At 39.6% G+C, this 21,410-nt stretch overlaps 1 pseudogene across 1 annotated transcript; it reads right to left on the reverse strand.

The window, feature by feature from the left end:
• Window positions 1-18,531: 18,531 nt before the first annotated feature.
• On the reverse strand, window positions 18,532-21,407 carry LOC306644317 (serine/threonine-protein kinase PLK4-like; annotated as a pseudogene). Its single transcript has one exon. The product of its transcript is annotated as a serine/threonine-protein kinase PLK4-like (transcript).
• Window positions 21,408-21,410: the final 3 nt, after the last annotated feature.

Here is a 21,410-nt window from a genome sequence, read left to right on the forward strand (position 1 = left end):
TTTCTCCCACATCCTCACCAGAATTTATAATTATTTGTATTCTTGGTAATTGCCATTATGACTGGAGTAAGATGAAATTTCAGTGTAGTTTTGATTTGCATTTTCCTGATTGCTAAAGCTGTTGAACATTTTTTTTTTTCATATATTTGTTGGTCATTTGTCCTTATTTTTTAAAGAAGTGTCTTTTTAGTTCTTTTTCCCATTTATTAACTGGGATTTTTTTTGGTGTTAAGGTTTTTGAGTTCTTTATGCATTCTGGATATTAATCCCCTGAGACGTAAGTGGCAAAGATCTTCTCCCATTCTGTAGTCTTTCTCAGTTTGCTCTTTTCCTTTGCTATGCAGTAACCTTTCAGTTTGGTGCCATCCCAGTTACTGATTCTTGGTTTCATTTCTTGTGCTTTAGGAGTCTTGTTAAGGAATTTGGTGCCTGTGCTAAGATGTTGGAGTGTTGAGCCTACGTTTTTTTCTAGCAGTTGCAGAGTTCCTCATCTAATTCCTAGGTCTTTGATCCACTTCAAGTTGACTTTTGTGCAGGGTGACGGATACCACCTGGCTTGTTTTGCCCCAGTCTTGTTATTGACCTTCTTTTCAGCAACTGGTGCTCAGGTCTTTGTGCTGGAAACCTGTCTGTGCCCTAGTCCTCTAGGGCTCGGCTAAACTCCCAGTCCCTGCCAGTCCAGTCTTGTCTTCAGGTCCTTGCACAGTGGCTGGGATTCTTGTCCTTAGCGACCAACTTCTCTTGTGCTTCCTGCCTGCCTGCTTAGATTTCTGAATAACAGGGACTGTGCTCCACTCGCTTGTTGGACTGCTACCAATGAGACACCATGCCCCCATCTTCCCATGCTTTCCCATCTCCATGTTGGCTCCATCATCAACAGTCTCAGCTTGTCTGATCCTCCAGTAGGCTCTGGGTTCCTAGGCCCTGGTCCAGTGTCTCCATCTGTTCTGCCTCTGAAACCCTCCTTACTCCTTAATCACATCTCTGCCTCCACTCCAACAAATGCTGGTGTCTATGAGACCAGCAGACTCTAGACTCTCCTTTTTCTCTGATGCACCAGTCTGCTGCTGGCTTTGCTTCCTTTCCCATCCTAGATACAATCTAGGTTGATCACTTGAACCCTTTACTTCCTGACCCCTCAACTTTTCTGTCTCCTTGTAAACATCCATGCTGGAAATCATCCCCGGCTGGATCAGCTGGGACTTACTTTCTCTTCTCTTCACCTGACATGCTCAGGGATGCTGCAGGAATTCACACAGTTGGTGGGTTGTTGCCAGGCAGCACCGGCTACGTGACTTGTGGTGTGCAGTGTGAAATGAACATGCCGGGCTCTTGTTAAAAATTTTTAAGAATTTCAAAATGGTGACAGCAGGGTATCTGCGGAATGCTTGCTTCTAAGCATGGGTCCTTGTGCTTGATCATAAGTGTGGCTTCCCACCTTCACACAGTGTCCAGTACTATTTGATCCTGGAGTCTCAGACTGCTGATTCTTCTTTCTCATGGGCCTGCAACCACTTCTGTCCTCAGCTATCCCTAACACCCCTCCCCACCCAACACCTGCAGCCTGACAGACTTTTTCAGGCGGAAGGGAAAGATCCTGGTTCCCACCATGTGAAAGCCACCAATGTGGCATGGTGACAAGGACCCAGAATCTCTGTCATCAGTGATCCCCTTTCAGGCTGGGTCCTCAGCTGCACATGGGATGATAAAACTACCCAGCTTTTCAAGCTGCAAAAGTCACTCCACTATTCTCTGATAATCCTTTCTTACTTGAACTTCACATTTCCATGTCTGTGATCAGGAGTGGGAAAGATTTTGTTCCCCTTGCTCAGTGCTAGCTCCATTCTCCCTGGGCAACCCACACCATTTCTTTCCCCAAGGGCACCTTTAACACCCTCTGGGTCCTTGTCTTATAGGTAAGGTTACCGAAGCACTGAGTTGAGACACACAGGTGAATAGCTAGTCCTTGGAGGAGCCTGCATCTGAATTCAAGGATATGACTCTTCAACACCCGAAGTTAGACAGTCCCCAAACTTCCCCTAATGACAGGATCACGTACCTCAACTCCAAACTGCCCAAAGTGGTGGTGGTGGGATATCAAGAGGTGAAACATCACCCAGATTCCCCTATAAAAGCTTTCTCCAATAAAGAGTGACTTCCAAGCATCTCTGTCTGCAAAAGGAGGCCAGAAGCCACCAGACCAAAAGCAGAACTCCTATGAAGATCCCTAGCTGACTTAAGGGATTATGCCCAGCACCCAACAGAGACTCTTCAGTTCATCGATCAATACCCACAAGTTCAGGAAGGGAGCTGGAAATAATGAGGACAACCACTTCCCCAGAACTACCTCCCCCCCCCCCCCCACGCCCACATCAAGGCACTTTCTAGTGCCAGGTCTGCAACATCCAAATTTCAAAATATCCCTCATTCCTTATGCAGTTCTCCCCGGGTGGAGGTGGTGGTGGTGGTGGGGGCCGCTGTACTTTTTTAAAAGAACAATTGTTAGAGTTTACTCTGAATTATTAATGGATGAATCAAAATGACATTTGAGGACTTTCCTTCAAATAATACAGGAGGTGTTGGATAAAGCAAGACTGAGTGTGAATGGTAGCTCAGGCTTGCTGATGGATATATGTGAGTTCACTGTACTATTCTACCTATGTTTGCATTTATCTGAGTTTCTGTATAGTAAAAGATTGTTAGCCCAGTGTGGTGGCATGTGCCTCTAATCTCAGCGACTTGGGAGGCTGAGGCAGGAGGATTTTGAGTTCAAAGCCAGGCTTAGCAACTTAGCGAGATCCTGTCTCAAAATAAAATATAAAAAGGGCGGAGGATATTGCTCAGTGGTTAACACACCTGGTTTCAATCCTCAGTACCAAAAAAAAAAAAAAAAAAAAAAAAAAAAAAAAAAAAAAAAAGAAGAAAAAGAGAAATAGGCATTAAAATGAAGAATGAAGGACAGTAAACTCAAGAGCTCTGTGTATATGAGAGTGGGGGTGGGCTGGCCAGAGATGAGAAAAGGCTTAAAATTGGTGAATGCAAGAAGGAAAAGCAACATCTCTGCTTTCTTAGCCCTTGCAGTAACAGTTTATTCCAAGGACAATGGGTTTCTGAGCTCCAGCCACAGAAGTACTAGGTAGTCCCTGCTCATGTAGATCTAGGTCTCAGCTTTGCTGGGCCCTTCTTTCAAGATTCTCAGTGATAAAGATGCCAATCTCTTCCCTTTGTTCTCCAGCTCCAGAGGAGTAGCTGCTTCCTACAGTTACTGTCGCTGTGTTTATTTTCCTGATATTCCCCTTTTGCCTTTTCAGTTTCCAGTACCTGCTTAATTGATTGCCTAGATTAAGTTATTTGTTAAAATAACTGGTGTGGTTCCTGTTTTCCTAGCTAGACCTGCCAGCTGCATGCCCTCAGAGGCACTGCCTGGGAAGCATATCAGGGTGTAGCCTTACCTCGCTGGCCTGCTCCAAGGAGCCCAATCTCAGAAACCTGCCAGAAGCTCTAGCAAGTCAACTTCTATGGTAGAGAACTCACTGGTCACAGGAGAATCCCCTAATCTTAATCAATGTTTATAAGCACAAAAGGAGGGTTTAATTGGAGAAAGCCAGCAGGGACTCTAAATCTTTCCATTCCAATCAAAGCTGTCAGAGCCAGTTAGCATCAGAACCAGTCAGGTGTCCCCCAAACTGCCATCTCTCCAGCAGCACTCCTGTCACCAAGGAAACCACACATTGGTGAACAGGGCCCCCAGGAACCAGACTGAAACTTAGTTGCCTGGCGTGTTTGTCATTATCAACTCTGCCGAAGCTCAGCATCTTTTGCAAGAATGATTCCTTAAAACTTCTCCTGCCCCAAACCCCTGCTGTCTTTTGTTTCCCAAACCGAGAATATACCCGCCTTCAAGAAAGACATGTGCTGGCAGGCATGACAAGCAGTGGCAGGAGTCACTTATTTACTCAACAACAAATAAGGCAGACCATCTTCTGAGTTGGCTTTGGGACTGGCAACAAAAATTGGGTGGCTTAAACAAGAGCAATGTATTGTCCCATAGTTCTAAAGGCTAAACATCTGAAATTGCCATGTTGGTAGGGCTGATTTCTTTTGAAGGCTCTGAGGGAAGGACTCTTCTGGGTTTGCAGATTCCGTCTTCTTGGTTCTGTGGCATTCTTCCTGTCTGCATGTCTATCTCATATTTCCCCTTGTTGTGGTGACACCAGTCATCCTGGATTAAGGCTCATACCAATTAGTTCATTTTTACTTAATCATCTCTCTAAAGACCTTACAGGCAAATAAGATCACATTCTGAGGTACAGGGGGTTAGGACTTCAGTGTGAACTTCTGTGGGACATAATTCAGTGCAGAATTAATATTCCTGAGAATTGAGGGTAGAAGCTTCTACAACACCTAGGATGGGAAGTCTTCTGATAGACAAGAAAACCCTTTCCAGTAGAAAAGTGTTGGACTCCTTTGAGTCAAGTCCTGAGTGAATTTATTTGAAGTCTCCCAGGAGAGCAAGGAAGATAAAATAAAAACAGAAAAGAGTTACCACTGAAGGAGATGTGCTCTGATAGTTTCCAGTGGCAGCAAGAACAGTGGTGTACAAGCTCCAGTGACCGAGGTCACCCTGGTTCCCCCCTTCAGGGGGCATCAGGGGCAGCAGCAGACGCAGAGTGGGTTCTGAAAGCAGAAGTACACAGCATCTTTGAATGGTGCTCATGCTGAAGAATTTTTTTCAATCCTGGCAACTGCGAAAACTTTTTATCCCAATGGGGAGCTTGCAAATTCAGCTGATGATGAATTTCTGTAGGAAAGAAAGTTTAGTGGAACTTACTAGGTAAGTTTGTTGGGGACTGTTTTATACATCTTCTGGTCTGGGACAATGGACTATCCAAAGAAATGGAATGGGCAAAGAACTAGATAGGTGATTTCATTTAACTCTCCTGAAGGGTTTTTCTTAGCTGCTTCTTTTTAATCCTGACCACCTTGTAATTTATTACTTAGTAATTTGCCATCATTGATGTTTGTGTACTCTTTCCCTCAAATTCACTTGTTGAAGCCCTAATCCCTAATGTGACTGTATTTGGTTAAAAGTTCTTTGGGCCGGGGTTGTGGTTCAGTGGTAGAGCGCTCACTTAGAATGCATGAAGCACTGGGTTTGATCCTCAGCATTACATAAAAATAAAATAAAGATATTGTGTCCATCTACAACTAAATATATATATATATATATATATATTTTTTTTTTTTAAAGTTCTTGACAGAAGTAATTACAGTTAAATGGGTCATGAAGGTAAGGCCCTGATCCTGGAGTAGTGCCCTTATAAAAAGAGATAATGGAAAGTTCTCTTTGCCTTTCTCTCTCTTTTTGTCTGAGCATGCACAAAGAAGAGGACACGTGAAGACACAGCAAGAAAGCAGTCCTTAACAAACCAGGAAAAGTCCTCTCCAGAAACTAAATTGGCTGGCTCCTCAATTTTGAACTTCCCTTCCCCCAGAATTGTGAGCAATACATTGCTGTTAAGTTACCCAGTCTATAGTATTTTGGTATAGCAGATCAAGTGGACTAATGCAATTAATTTAAATTATGCCTCCTCCAATAAAAGGCAGAAACTATGCATCTCTATTTCCCCAAATACTACCATGCCTGGTGTAATTGCTTTCATATGGAAGGCACTCAATATTTGTTGAATTAACAAATGATTAGAAAATCAATGACATGGTATGTATTATTTGGTTTATTTTATTTTATTTTATTGGTGTTGGGGATTGAACTCAGGGCCTTGTGCATGAGAGGCAAGCACTCTACCAACTGAGCTATATCCCCAACCCTATTTTGCTTATTTTAACGTGGAGAAAATTGATGGTTATGAAAAGATACTTAATACTCACAATCTAGGAATACAAATGGCAATTCCCAAACTAAAATTAATTGAAAGCAGACCAGGGTCACATCACATCTTCATGTACAAAGCACAATAAGACTTGTTTTAGCTGCTAAGTGAGGAGGGTTGTATTTCCTCTTATGTCTAGTGTTCTCTCTCTAATCAGTATCAGGGACTTGCCCACCCACCACTTCTTCCTCATAATCAATGCTCTCAGAGTCAGCAAACAGATACAAAGCTTAGAGAAATTTTGTTGCTAAAGGCAAAGAGGAGGTATATCAGAGGAGGAGTATTTGGTATCTCTGAGAGACCTCACAGGGTGGCACTATTTCTGTTCAGGGTCTGGTCTCTGCCCTGCAGGCTTAGAAACTGGATCTACCAGCAGTCTGAGTGAAGATCCTTCTCTCAGTTTTAATTAATTAAGCATGAAGAGCTGATGCATGAAACCAGAATGTCAATATATTGATTCACAAGAGGACTGGAACTGCCTCTGTGTCTGTGTTTGCCTCTGCTCACATCGTCTTCCACTGAAGACAGACCTCCAAGGAAGGTATATCAGAAAGTTGCCTAGTGGGCATGGAAGCAAATGAAGGGAACTGAATGGCTCAAATGTTTAATGGCAGTGAACGGGGAGAAACCGACACTGCTATTTTTACCATAAGAATAATCTTTCTAATGCCAAAAATAATTCAAAGCCATCGAGGGCATTTCTTCAGTAGGTTATTTTCCTCACAGTAAGAGAAGTTGACTAATGTACCGTCCTTTGCAAATAGGAACCCGAGAGTCATCTCATACAACTCACATCTTGCACTGGTCCCAAACTCAAACTGTTAGAGGGTTTGCATCAGCCACCTTGATGCAGCCCATAGGGGCTTCAACTACTTTAAGGATGGAATGGTCATCAGAACTCTCCAGATTCTCTTGCATGAAACAAATGGGACTGTTTATACACAAATTTTTACAAAAGCAAAGAACAAAGTCATTGGTTTAAAGTAAGAATCTCTGAGTTTTAAAATTGGCCTCATCACTGGACAGATGTGTGAGGTTTCATTTGTTCAATTATTTAATGAAAATACTGAGTAACTGCCAGAGGCCAGGGGCTGGTCTAGGCACCTGGCAGATAAACAACCAAGTGAGACATGGATCCTCAGTGAGAAGAGGGTAGGGAGGGAAGTAGAGAATACAGGAACTGCAAATGATTATAGCACAATGTAAACTCAGCAAAACACACATTGTATCATTCTATGTATATAAAGTAAATCCTTGGTGTCACAGTCAGGATAGAGGTTTATGTGAAGGAAGAGGGGCTGTGAGATAGGCTTTCTGAGGCTTCCTAAGACTTCTTAAACTGTGTGTTTGTCACCCAGTTGTGATCCATTTATGATAATTTATTGAGGTACTTGATAAATAAGTGTACAAAAGTATAATTTATGTGCTTTGTTATATGCATGCTCTCCTTCAATTAAACCTTTCTAAAATAAGAATGGTCATGGAGAGTATATTATTTGTACAGGTAGGAAATTATACTGATTAGGTATATAATAAAGTACTATTTAATTAAAGTATGTATAATATAATCCATTGTGCAAGACATTCTGTAACTCAGCTATGTCCAGAAATCCCCACCAATTTGATAACCCATTGATATCACAATTTTTCTGCCTATCTTTTCACTGATATTTAAATGTTGCATTTAAGTTCTTTCTGCATGATGAATGACTAAAGAGTAATTGAGTTCTTAATCAGTCAAGCTAACCAATCAGTAAGCATTTATTGAACAACTACTTAAAAGCATCTGTTGGGTGCTGTGAGAACACACACACGAAATAGAAGAACATCTATTCTGCCTCAAGGAACTTCATGTTTGGGGGAAGTCCTGAGTGGGAATATACACAGCAACCAAGGAAGAATCCAAGACTGCTAGGATTTCTGGAAGCAGAGAATTGAAAGTCACTTGCCTAGAAAAAGACTGTGGACAAGCTGGAGGGAAGAGCAAAGGGTAACTTCTATTCCTGTCCACCAATCCTTGATTTATGTGTATACTTCTTCGATTGCCCTTATCAAAGTCTGAACGTCTTTACAGAGCAGGGCAGTGGGGCAGATCAGCAGGGGATGTTTGTTGGGAAGGAAGTCAGGAAGAGTAAGAGCATAAGCAGATGGCACAGGTGAAGTGATGGGTGGGTAGGTGAAGGTCAGGTGGAATGGGGTGACCAGAAGTGACGAGCCATACAGGAGCCAGGGCTGAAATGTTAGAAATAGCTGACTATAATAATAAGCAGTTCTACCAGGAAATAGGGCAAAGTCAAGACAAGAGGTGCATTTAGCTATTGAGGTTCACTGAAGACCAGGATCTGAATCAAGCATCAAGGTTAACTCCCAGGGAAGCCAATGGCTCCTAAAAGGAAAAATTTCCTAATGCTAACTACCAGAACCTGCTAGGTAAAGTTTAGTACCTCTGTGCCAGAGGCTGTTCTCTCCTCTCCAGCTCCATTCCCTCCCTTCCCTCCATCCCACATGTCTCTGTGAAGTGCTGTGGGCTTCCCAGCTTTACTGACTCCATTGACCCTCTTTTCCCCATAAGATAGCAGGACCCACAGAATCTTTCCTTTCATCAGAAGTATGGGTTTTGGGCCAAGTCTCAGAATTGGACTTTGACATTTAAAATGTTTTTATGGACTATTTTGATAGAGATGGTGTTTATGATGTGAGAAAATTCAGGCCAATTTTTCTTAAAACTTTAGTCATTTTGAATAATTAATTTTCCCACTTCTATGGGATCGTCTTTAAAGGGAGTAAAAAATAAAAGAAATATCATCTCTTTGGAGATATGATAGATCTTAAGACGTTAGAACTGGGGTAAGATTAATGCTGACAGAATTCCTATTTTAATATGCTTATTAATTATAGAATTTCTACTGTACATACAAACATCTCTTTCTCACACCCTGGCACAGAAAGTTCACAGTGACTGAACCATTCAATATTGAGGGCTCTGTCTTAGAAGTGTGAAGCAGTGTCTTTAAGTCTTTGGGGGTAGTAGAAATAATTTGCTTCCAAGATAATTTGTTATCTCAGGGCCCCCCGCAGTCAAAGAAGTTTGAACAGATCCTTGCCTGCTGAAGTAGCTATCTTCTCATTCCTGTCTGGCAAGCTCAGGCAATTTTTGCCCTTGGAATGATGACTTGACATATCAACAAACTGCAGAAGCTGGTCTGGTCTGGAAAGAAAGGATGTGTGTCTTTATCTTTTGTTCTTTGATTCACGTGGCATATACACTCAAAGGGTATGTCTTCTGGCATGCAAATGCATATTCTCACCCCCAGTTCCTTTTTGTAAACCATTTCTTCTTCCTCTGCAGCCTTATAGTGACAAAAATTTCCTTTCTTTTTCGGTTATCTTATCATTATTTTAAATTATGACAGCAACATATATTTATTATAACCAGAGAGATAATAACTAAGATCGGCAGAAAAAAATGATCCTTGTCTCTCCCCATCCTGCTCTCTTCCCACCAACCCCCGGAAATAATCACAATTATTAACAGCCTGGTGAGAGACCCTTCCTCCAGTATCTCTCTCTCTCCCTCCCTCTCAGTCTCTCGCCCACTATCTGCTCCCTCAGGTGTGCGCAAGCGCTTGCACAGAGTCCAGGGGTCACAAGTGACTGCAAGAATGGAGTTTTTATTTGGGTGAGGAAATGGGAAGAGAGAACAAGCTGCCCTTAGGTTCTGCCTCCATGAATTTCAAGGCCTTCCATTTATACTCCTTTCTAGTCTTTTCAGTCCTGAGAACACATGTGAAATATGTGAAAACAGAGTGCAGAAGTGAACTCTTGTCCTGCTGCCTCAGGGAGACTGCCTACTCAGGCTTCAGCTGGATTGTTTTCACGAGGCTGTGGCAGACAGGCAGTGACTCACCAAGAATTCAGTGTTTATTAAGTGCCAAGTAAAAAGAAATCCCTGTTTCCATTGCTAGAGCAATAGGAAAACAGTAATAACATGTATTTGGCCAGAAGCCTGGATCTTACCACTTTGTGACTTAGCTGAGCAGCCCAGAGCAGTGCGAGGGGTCGAGAGACTACACAAGGCTCCCGTGAGATTCCACAGTGAGGCCTCCCAGGCTCCAGAGCACAGTCAATAGGCCATGGCAGTCATGTGCTCTGATTATGGAGAAACCATCCAGTTTGGCTGTGGGTTTGTTTACCTGTGGGGGCTAGATTGCAAAGCCAACTACAGCAACTTAGTGTTTAATAGCAAAGTTTCTTAATTATGAACCAAGAGCTATGTAAAAGTGCCTGGCAGCTTGAGCTGAATGGTGTGATCCTTGTTGCCCTGATATTTTTTTGTATTGCAGTTGTCTGCCTTGGGGAGATCTTTCAAGAGAACAGCCCTCAGGAGCTATCATCACTGGCACTCAAGGGAGTGGGAAATCTTCAGTATAAATAGATCAAGAGGCCCACCCAGTTTGCCCTATTAGAAGATGTTGGTCTTCGTACTCTCCATTTTTTTTTTTTTTAAATTATAGTGCTGGGGATTGAACCCAGGGCTTCGCACAGGTTAGGCAACTTTTTCTACCACTAAGCCATATCCCTAGTCTTGCCCTCTCTGTTTTTTACTATATTTAGCTTTTCTTTCTTTCAGTACAATACTCATTTTTGTCTTTCTAGTATATTTATTTAGCTAGTATTATTTTCTTTATACTGACTTTTAAACTTATGTTTTTTAATCTTTCATCTTTCATATTATTTATTCTTAATATCTGTTCTTCTTAATCTTCGTTCTGCTATTTTATCATTATCACCATGATAATGGTATAATTTTGTTTTTGGTTCTTCTCTTTACTATATTTCTTCCAATTACTTTTTCTAGCTTTGCTCATACCAATATAAGAGAACAGAGAAAGGGTACCACACATGGAGGATTGTGAAGAAGGCCTTTGACCAAATCCAGAAAGAAGAAACCTTCATTGAAGAGGATCCCAACTCATTCACCCACTTTTTCAAAACTGGATTTCGTTTCACTAAAATCCCTTGAATTTCTTACTCAGTAGAACCCTAGGCCTAGGGCAATAATATGCGTATCTACCAGTGACACATCTGAACTATTGGAACTTTCTGCAGCATCTTGCCTATGGTTAGGTGGGGTGGAGTGGGAGATAAAGAGGGAGTTTGGTGGGACTGGTACAGTCATATCCGGCAATTAAGTGAGGAAATTATGTCTGTAATCCTTGAGCTAATGGTATAGCAAGGCTGTGAATTTGTTCATAATTAAAGCTGGCAAGAGAGTTCTTACTCAAGGCAATGAAACAGTGAAGGTCACAGGGGAGAGCCAGCACAGAGACCATATGTGCTGAGTCCTGGCTGCCGCACATGGTACGTGGAATGATGAAGATGATTCTGTCGAGGCCAGTGGGTAATCCTTCTTGTCCCCACCCCAGGCAAGGGTTTACTCTGAAGGGTAAAATCATCAGCCTTTGAGGAAGTCAGGTCCTCTGTAGAAAAGGGATGAGAACTCTCTGCAGACCAGTAGCAGAGGGAGCTCTTACCCCTTGCTGGGTGAGTGGTTTGACTTGAGGTCAGGCTGGAAGACAGCTGGGAAGTGGCTTCAAGCTGTAGATGAATGAACAGGATTCTGTAAATCAGATCACCAAGCTATATCACAGTCCCTGTTGATGCTCCCAAGGCCTTGGTAATGTACTACTTAAATGTCTTGATTGTGACCCAATTGTGCTATTGAAGTTGTGTTTCTTAAAGTAGGTCGTAGATATGTTCTTGAGGGAGTAAATGTTCCATGAGAATTTTCAAGTTTTAGGGTTTTGCTTTGAAGATAATCTTAAGGATATAAAATTGAAGTGTTCCATCACATTATTTCAGTGCTTACAGCTGAGTTTGGTGCCAACTGAAGAACAAATAGCATCATGGCATGTGTGCTATGGTAATACAGATTTTGCAGTAAGTTTGAACAGGGAGAGGTGGTAGAAAAATTGCTCTATTTCCTGGTCTCAATTTGGTACAGGTATCTTCAATTCAAATTCTCTGCCATAGCAGTGAATATCATGTTGAGGGCAGAGTTATTAGGAAATAATACCAACTTGAACTACTGCTTATTAGTGGGAGAGAAACAAGAAGTAATTTTTAAAGTAACTTTTAAATTTAATAGTATTTATAATTTTAATCTGTAGTTTTGTTTTTCATCATCATGCACTTGCTACATGGACATGGTTTAAGTGTATACTCCTGAAAGGTCATGTATTGGAGGCTCGATCCCCAGGGTGCTGGTCTCAGGAGATGGTGTGGACTTTTAAAAGGTGGAGCCCAGTGGAAAGTCAGTGGAGGTATGCCCTTAGAAGGTATTGAAGTATTTCTTGTGGGACTCTGTTTAGCTCCCTCTAGAGGGTTCTTATGGAAGTCTGAGTCCAGCCACACTTAACCTCTTTGTGTGATTTCTTCATCTTATACACATTCTCCCTATTGCCATCTGCCATGAGGTGATATGACCAAGGGGGTTTCCTCACCAGAGACAGCTTTATCCTGTTTGGACTTCCAGTATCCTAAAATTATGAGGTTCAATAAACCTCTTTTTTTTAAAGTAAAGTTGACTTGCCTCAGGTATTTTGTTATAGCAATGAATAGATGACTAATATAGTACTTGTTGGAAAATTTTATTTTATTAAGGAAGCTGATTTGTTTCCTTAGGACTTATAGACTATCTGGATTTTAAATCAGGGGAGAGTTCTAAGTGTTGAAAATCTGAATAAAAGTAATATCAGAATAAGTGTAGAAAGCTAGAAATTTGGGTTCATGGAGATGAAATGAAAATTAGATGTGTCTGGAACAAATGTTTGTGGGTGGGTGGGTGGGTGAGGGTATTAAGAAATTTGCCTTCTTGTGTTTGTGAGCTGGTGTTGGGGTGTCTGCTGAATAGCATCACCTTTTCCATAGATATCTTTCCTAAGAAGACTTGGGCCGGGGTTTCTCTGAGTTGTCTCAGGTATAAATCTGGGTATATTTTGAGTTTGTTTTTTTTTTTTTTTTTTTTTTTTTTGAGGTTGGGGTAAAGTTCCCATGAATGCACTTTAGAACAGTTACTTTTCATCATAATGAAGTGTTGGAGTGACCACAGTGCCAGTGGAAGGCCACACTTCTTCCATCACATCCACCATTTATTTCAATTCTGTGTCTTCCTTGTTAATGCATGTGTACATGCACAAGGAGAACTGGGCCTTGATCACAGCTTATTTGGGAAGTGGGAAAGACAAGGTGAATCCACATAGATAGATATTAAAGGAGAGAGAACATCAGGATTAATGGTATCTGTGACCTTATGGGGCCTGGGATAGCCACTTTCCAATTTCTGAATAGGTAGATGCTACATTCAAGTAGAAAAGAACACCTGCTCTCTCCAGTGCTTGGTACTGATGAATATTAGTCTTGGTGTGCCTGAGGGTGACTGGCTGATGCTATGAGTTGCCTGTAGCTCCTCCTTGTATTGCTCAGTTGCTGTTGGGTGGCTCCCGGATATAAAGACACAAACCACAGATTCTGTGAAGTGGATTCTTCTGAATGTAGTAGTAGAGTGAAAGGGCAGGTCTGTTATCTGCTCAATGGGCAGCATCAGTAGACCTGGTGTAGGGCCTATTCAAAGCATTCTCCCTGACCCTGATGGGTGGATGACAGGTGAACTGGAAAATGAGGAGGCTTTGAATAATACTTTTCAGAATAATAATACAAATTGGGATCTAGGATTTTCCCATTCTGTGATCTTATGACAACTTGGGGTTTTCTTTTGTTACATATAACAGTTTGTAATGACATACTTATGCACTTATTTTATTAATATCTACCATATATGTCATATTTTGAGATCTACGAAGGCAGGGATTGTATCTACTTTTACTTAACAATGGATCTCAATGGTTAGCACAGAGCCTAAAAGAGTAGGTTTCCTGGTTATGTGTTAATTATCTATTGCTGCATGATAAATTGTCCCCAGCCTTAGCAGTTTAAAACAACAAACATGTATCATCTTACAGTTTCTATGAGTTAATTTGGGAGTGGCTTAACTGGGTGGTTCTGGCTCAGGGTCTCTCATGATAATGCAGTGAAGATCTTAGTCCTAATGCAGTCATGTTAGTCAGTTAGGGTTGGAGGACACATTTCTAAGATTGCTCATTCACTTGACTGTTAGCTGAGAGGTTCAGTTCTTTTGCTGCTTATCTGTAGGAGGATTCGGTTTTTCACACATATGTCTCCATAGGGCTATCTGAGTGTCCTTATAACATGGTAGCTAATTTCTCCTAGAGTGAATGATAGAAGAGGAAGGGCAGGAGGAGATGAGAGAAAGGAATCAGTAGTGCCTATTTAAAAAATAGGTTTTAAAATTTTGAGATAGAATTCACATATCACAATATTCCTACTTTTGAAGGGTAAAGCCAGTGGTTTTTAGTATATTTATAAGATTGTGCAATAATTACCATTGATTTTAGCATATTTTCATCACCCCCCAAAGAAACTCCATATCCATTGTCAATCGCTTCTCATTCTTCCCTCTCCATGGCACCTGGCAACCACCCATTTACTTTTTGTCTTAATGAGTTTGCCTATGATATGCGGTCTTCTGTACCTGGCTTCTTTCACTTAGCATGTTTTCAAGGCTCATCCATGTTGCAATTTGTATCAGTGTTTCATTCCTATTTATGGTCAAACAAAATTATATTGTATAGATAGAACATGCTTGGTTTATCTGTTCATAAGTTGATGGAAATTTGGGTTGTTTCTACTTTTGTATATTATATTATGATGTTGCTAAGAATATTTGTGTACAAATTTTTATGTGGATATATATTTTTAATTCTCTTGGGCATATACCTAGGGGTAGAATTGATGGGTCATATGGTAACTCCATTAAACTGTTTAAGGAACTGTCCATCTATTTTCCAAAGTAGATGCACTGTTTACATTTGGACCAGAAATATGAGGGTTCCAATTTCTCCATATACTCACTAATAGTTGTTATTGTCTTTTTTTTTTTAATTATTATAGGCATCTTTGTAGGAAGCAGTATTTCACTGTGGTTTTGATTTGTACTTTTCCTTTTCTAACTATTAATAATATTCTGCATTAAATATGTTTATTGACCATTTGCATATCTTCTTTGGAGAAATGTCTATACAAATCCTGTGCCCATTCTTAAATTGGGTTGTCTTTCTATTATTGTAATAGTTCTTTATTTTTCACCAATATCCTATTCTAGGTACAAGTCATTTATCAAATATATGATTTTCAAATATTTGGTCTTTTCATCTTTTCAGTAGTCATTTGAAGCACAAATTTAAAATTTCTGATGAAGTCCAATTTATCTGGTTTTTCTTGTTTCTCATGCTTTTGATGCTTTAGTCTAAGAATTTTTTGCCAAATACAAAGTCATAAAATTTATACCCATGTTTTCTTCTGAGAGTTTTATGGTTGTGGTATTATCTTCAGGTATGTGATTCATTTTGAGTTTAATTTTTGTATGTGGTGTAGAACAGGGACCCAACTTCCTTTTTTTGCATTTTGGTTATTCAGTTGTCCTAGCACAACTTGTTGAAAAGATTATTCTTTGCTCATCCAATTGTCTTGTTGCCCTTGTTGAAAGTCAATTTACCACAAATGTATAAGTTTATTTCTGGACTTTCATTTCTATTCCATTCATCTATATGCCTATCCTTAAGCCAATACACCCAGTCTTTATTATTATAGCTTTGTAGTGAGTTTTGAAATTGGCATATATGAGCTGTCTAACTTTGTGCTTCTTTTTCAAAATTGTTTTGGCTTTTCTAGGTTCCTTGCATTTACACATGGATTTTAGGATCAGATTGTCAATTTCTATGAAAACAGCAAGATGGGATTTTGATTGTACTGAATCTTAGAGATTGTACTGAATGTTAGATCAATTTATACAGTATTGTCTTCCAATGCACGAACATAGAATGTCTTCCAAGTTATGTAGATGTTCTTTAAATTCTTCTATGATATTTTATAGTGTGCAGATTTTGCACTTTGTTGGTTAAATTTATTTTTAAGAATTTTATTATTTTGATGTAATTATAGGCAGAATTATTTTCTTAAAATTATAACTTCATTTGTTGTCTAAAAATACAATTGATTTTTTTATATTGATTCTCTATCTTGCAACCTTGCTGAATTCATTTATTGGCTCTTGTAGTCTTTTTGTGCACTATGCCTTTTATGATCTAATCTTGAAGGGCATACAAGGTCACTTCTGCCATATTCTATTATTAAAAGTGAGTCATGGAGTCCAGCATACACTTGAGGGGAGGGGATTCAGACTCTACTTCTTGAAGGAGAAGTGTCAAATAATTTATGGACATATTTTAAAGCTATCACAATAGTGTACAATTGATTGATTGCCTGATACAAAATTACTATCCAGCCGTTACTGCTAATATCTGTTGAGTTCTATTTGGTCCCAGTTCTCTACTCCAGAGGGCAGGAACTAGTTAAGGGGTGAATTTCCAAGTTCTCTTTGAGAACGCTGCATTTGTATATAAGAAGGATGGATGACTTCTTGCTATTAGATTGAATCAGAAGACTTTGAACCAGATTTTGAAAGATTTGAACCAGATGTCATGCCCCTAAAGAAAATTACTGAATTGTATCAGCATGACCAATAAATCCAACTTCTAAAAATAATGCTAATGGGAAGTCAGGCCTGATTCACAGTAAGCATGAATTTACTGCTCATTTATGATTTTTCTCCTTTCTTCCCTCCCTCCCTGGAAAAATTTTCTCCTTCTCTCCTTTCTCTCTGAAAAGAACTTAGAATGTTTAATGACTCCTGCCACTACTTGATCACTAGCACAGAGGCCGTCCCATATCCTTCAACTTCTCCTTAGATCTTCTGTTGAAGTACCTTCACAATTACTGGATGCTTCATGATCTTTCTTCTCCCCAAAACTTTGTGGTAGACTGGCTGTGTCCATCAAAGATGGCTGATATTGTTTCAGCAACATTGATCTTGTCTGCTTCACCAAAGATCTATGTTATGTTGACAGAGGAATTCTGGTTCTTTTTCAGGAGGTGAGACTTCATACTGCTCTTCCAAGTGACCAGAGTGATATTTGTGATCTGGGTTAGTGCATGCCACCAGCATTCTTTCAGCCTTTTGGGAGCTTCCAGTGCTGGGCAAAGTGATCACAGCTGTGGTTCGCATGTCCCTGAGTTTCATGGCCTTAGTTTAGATATCATGCCCATGATGGGGTGAAAGAACTTGTATAAGTATTCTCCAAGAACAATTTCAAAATTAAATTTATTCAAAATCAATCATAACAAGTCTCTTGGAATTAGACTTAACATAAAAAGTGCTTTAATTATAAGCACTCATGGGATAATAAATGATATTTAACTATGTTTATGGGGTAAATATTTCTATATAACAGTTTAATTCATAACTGAAATGTCATGGCAACTTGACATTTATTACTACCTTAATTCTTATACTCTCTTTTGAGCACTTCTTAAATACTACATATAGTTCACAATAATTCTGTTATTTCGTGAGAAAAAGAAAATTCAATCCTCTTGAACACTGAACTAAAAAAGTATCTTTGGGAAATGATTTAGGATAGCATTTGCCTCTTCATGACTGCTACTCCTGGTGGCTCATAAACCATTCCAAAGACAATCAGATTCCACAGATGAGAGTGTAGGGCAAATTCAACTTCTGACTGTGTCTGTTGTTCATGTAAAGAAGGAGACTAAATAAATGAAGGAAATGGCCCAAAGGTGTCAGTACAAGTATGTCTTATTTAATGTGTTTTTAAAGTTATAAAAGATATTTATCTTTCTTTCATACTTTAAAAATTTCCCTCCATCAAATAAAGTAAGCATGCAAATGCTAAGTTAATTGCTCAAGGCAATGATTCTTAAGATTGAGGGAAGGACAGAATCCATTATAGGAATTACTAGTGGCTTTTGGTAGGCACTTTTTTCTTTATAAAAGGATTTTAGTAAGAGAACGATTTCCTGCTCCCCTCCTCCTGGAAAAAGATCAAGTTAATCAGTAGTTTACAGCACTTATGTAAAATATGAAAATACACAATTTACAGCTACAATTTTATGTTAAAAACTATTAAAAACTAAGAATAACTCAAAGTTTTTTTTTTTTAATCTAGGTTAAACAGGGCACTGATAAAACTGATAGTGATCACTGTAAGAACTTACATATATCTAGTTAAAACAGAACAAACATGTTTTATGATTCTTTTAAAGTGGTAGTTGCTAACAAGCAGTATAAACAGTGTCCACCATTTGGTGGCTGGTCATGGGTTTAAAACTTTTTTCAAGGTGTTTCTACAGCAGACATATTTTTGAAGTCTACCCACCCCGGAGTTTAGCGATTATACTTTTAGAGTGTAAAATTATATGCCCTTAATTAACATCATGTATAAAGCTACAAAATGTCACCTACACAGAGATTAAAAAGAATTTAAAAAATATTATTTACCAATTATTGATTGGATAGTTTTACTGGGGTACATATTTCAGAACTTTCAACCATCTATATTTTATTTTAAAGTCCAAATTGATTAATAAATTCACTGCAGGATATTTCTTTTTCTTTCTTTCTTTTTTTTTTTTGAAAGCCAACCAAAAAGTTATTTATTAAATGCAGATTTCTGAAAGGAGTTTCAATCAATGCAAACCAGGAGTTGCATCAGAAAACATCAACAGGATGGAAGAAAGACACTGTAATTTCTGTCTGATGTACTCAGGTAATTTTTCATTTTCTCCATACCTAGTTGTCTGACCATTTGGCGACATATAACTGATGGAAGATACTCCTGCCTGGAAGACCAGCTGTGACCCATCATTAAACTGAACCCACACAGCTCCACTAGTTAACTGTGTAGCCCAACCAACATTTTTCACAAAAACAGATTTCAAAAGTTGTGCTGATGTAGGAAGACAGTCTTTTAAATTATGAGAAGAGATGTTTGTTGCTGAAGCTATACTGGTGTGGCCAAGCCCTTCAGCTCTGACTACAGAAGGACGAAGGATGGGTGCCTGTGGTGGAGTAGTAGCACTATTCGTGATCAATCTGCCCAAAGATGGTGCATCTCTTATTGAGCGGTTTGGATCCACACAAGGAGGTGGTGATAGTGCCTTAGGTGAACCAGTATTACCAGGTTTTTTCTTCCTATAATTATTGGGAAAAAGGGAGTACTCCTACTTTTCTTTTCCTCTTCTGAAATTACAGATTCCAGTGCTAAACAAATACGATGACCCTCATTAGCATGGTCCATGTATATTTTTATTTCCTCTTTTAAGCTATGAGCTTCACTTTCATCCTTTAAAGTGTAAGATTTCCCAGTCTTTTCAATTACTTGAATGAAATCTTCTGTTTTGTGTATTTTTGCTCCATCATAAAACCAAACCTCAAAATCAGCACCAGGAGAATGCTCCATCAAAATACATTTAGCATATCTTGTAAAATAAGTGATTTGGGGGAGATTTAGATCTTACAAGCTGTACAAATCTGGAAGCATACTGATATTTTCGCCAGTATTTTTATGGTAAACAATCAAAGCTGTACCTACTGATGTTGCCAATAGGTGAGGGTGGTTTATCAGCAAGAGGAAAGCCTCTTCCATCATTTGGATAACATATAGTGATCATATTCCCATCACTAGATATTTGAAGAACTTCTTTCACATATTCTTGAGATGTGATATGCCTTTAGAAGCTCCACACACACCTCTGAATCAAGTATGCTTACCACAGCCTTTTTGGTTTTCTGTCTGATTGGTTTTAGCCTGTGAGCAGTCAAAGGAGACGTAATGCTTCATAATGTGTGTTTCTGACATCCCAGTGTTGACTCCACACCCCTGGTCTTGCTTTGTTCGGAAAGAGGATCTAAGCCAAAACCAGGTTGTTGTTGCATTATCTCAGGGTCACTGTGCGGTCCAGTCATATACTTCATGGTACTCAGCTGATTTACAGGAGTGGCATCATCCAGAGCAGCAGAGTTCTTTCTGGCTCTCATATCACTCCAAGCATTTCTTGACAAGTCCTTCTGCAAAACGTTCATTTGCAGATTTCCAAATCACTGGTGTACCATTTCAGTTTGAGGTGTCTGGTCTGAAAACGGAAAAGGACTTTTTCCTGGACAAAGGTGATTTGAAAGTGCTTGGTTGTTATCAGGTCTTTCAAAAGAACCAGAACTATGAGATGTCTTTAAAGAAATGAAAAATATTGACATTGCTGTTTGTAGGTGAGTATCGGTCTTCATTTTCTTCTCCTCCTGATCTTTTGGACTTTGAAGTGTTTCTGCTGAGTGACATCGTTCCATTGTATAAGTTTTTGCTTGAGACTGACTATTAGAAGTGCCAGATCTATCAGAGGAATGGGCTCTACGGAGGTATCGAGAATGTGGCCTTTCTTCTGCATCTTGAATCCCTCTTCGTCTTCCACTGTTAATGGTATCATGTGCTTGATTTCCCCATTGAGTACAAAAACTGCTTCCATCTCCTGAAGAAAAGTCACTTGCATTTTTATGCTTTGGAAATACAGTCATTTTATTTGGAAGGGGTTGACCAATCAAGAGGTGTCTTCTGTCAAGTAAACTACCACTTATTCTGGTACTGGAAGAAGCTGTACTTGCAGCAGAAATTGTGGCATGTCCACTATCAATCGAGTCTTCTTCAGTTCCTAAATCTCTACTTTTTGTTGAAAAATTTTGGGACATAAAAGGATGGTCCAGTACTGAAGACAGACTTAAACTATCTGCTGGATTTCTACAAAGTAACTGGTGAATAAGATCCTTGGCCTCTCTTGACAAAAAAGTTGGCATTTCATAATCTGCCAATACGACTTTATTTAATGTGTTCTTGACTGTGTCAGTATCAAAAGGTGGTCTTCCAATAAGTAATGTATAAAACATGCAGCCCAAGGACCAAACATCAGATCAAGCCTGTGTGCACTTCGAGTTGCAATTTCTGGTGAAATGTAATCAGGAGTTCCACATAATGTATAGTGCTTTTCATGTGGCATTTTCAATCTAGTTGCCAGCCCAAAATCAGCAATCTTGATGTTCAAACTACAAGTAAGAGGTGTGAGGACCTGGTGTAATATGCCATGAGAATGCAGATACAACTTTCCTGTGATGATCTGGTGCATGAAGTGTCGAGCTTCATTTTCTGAGAAAGGTTTCATTCTGTTCTTTAGGTATCTGTTCATTTCACCATTATGACACATTTCTAATACCAGGTACACATAATTGTTATCTTCAAAATAGTCATATAGCTCCAAGATAGAGGGATGTTTCGATTGACAATGTATGTTCACCTCATTCTGGACTCGCTGTATCATTCCAGCCTTGTGCATGGCTTTTTTATCTATCATTTTGATTGCAACTTCCAAACCAGTGTGAATGGACTCAGCTCTGTAGACACCAGCAAATGATCCTTTACCAAGCAGATTTCCAACCTTAAAATCCTCGATCCTGTCGCCGATGCAGGTCGCCATATT

The sequence above is a fragment of the Sciurus vulgaris genome, assembly GCF_902686455.1.
Source record: "Sciurus vulgaris genome assembly, chromosome: 14".
NCBI classification, from domain to species: domain Eukaryota; kingdom Metazoa; phylum Chordata; class Mammalia; order Rodentia; family Sciuridae; genus Sciurus; species Sciurus vulgaris.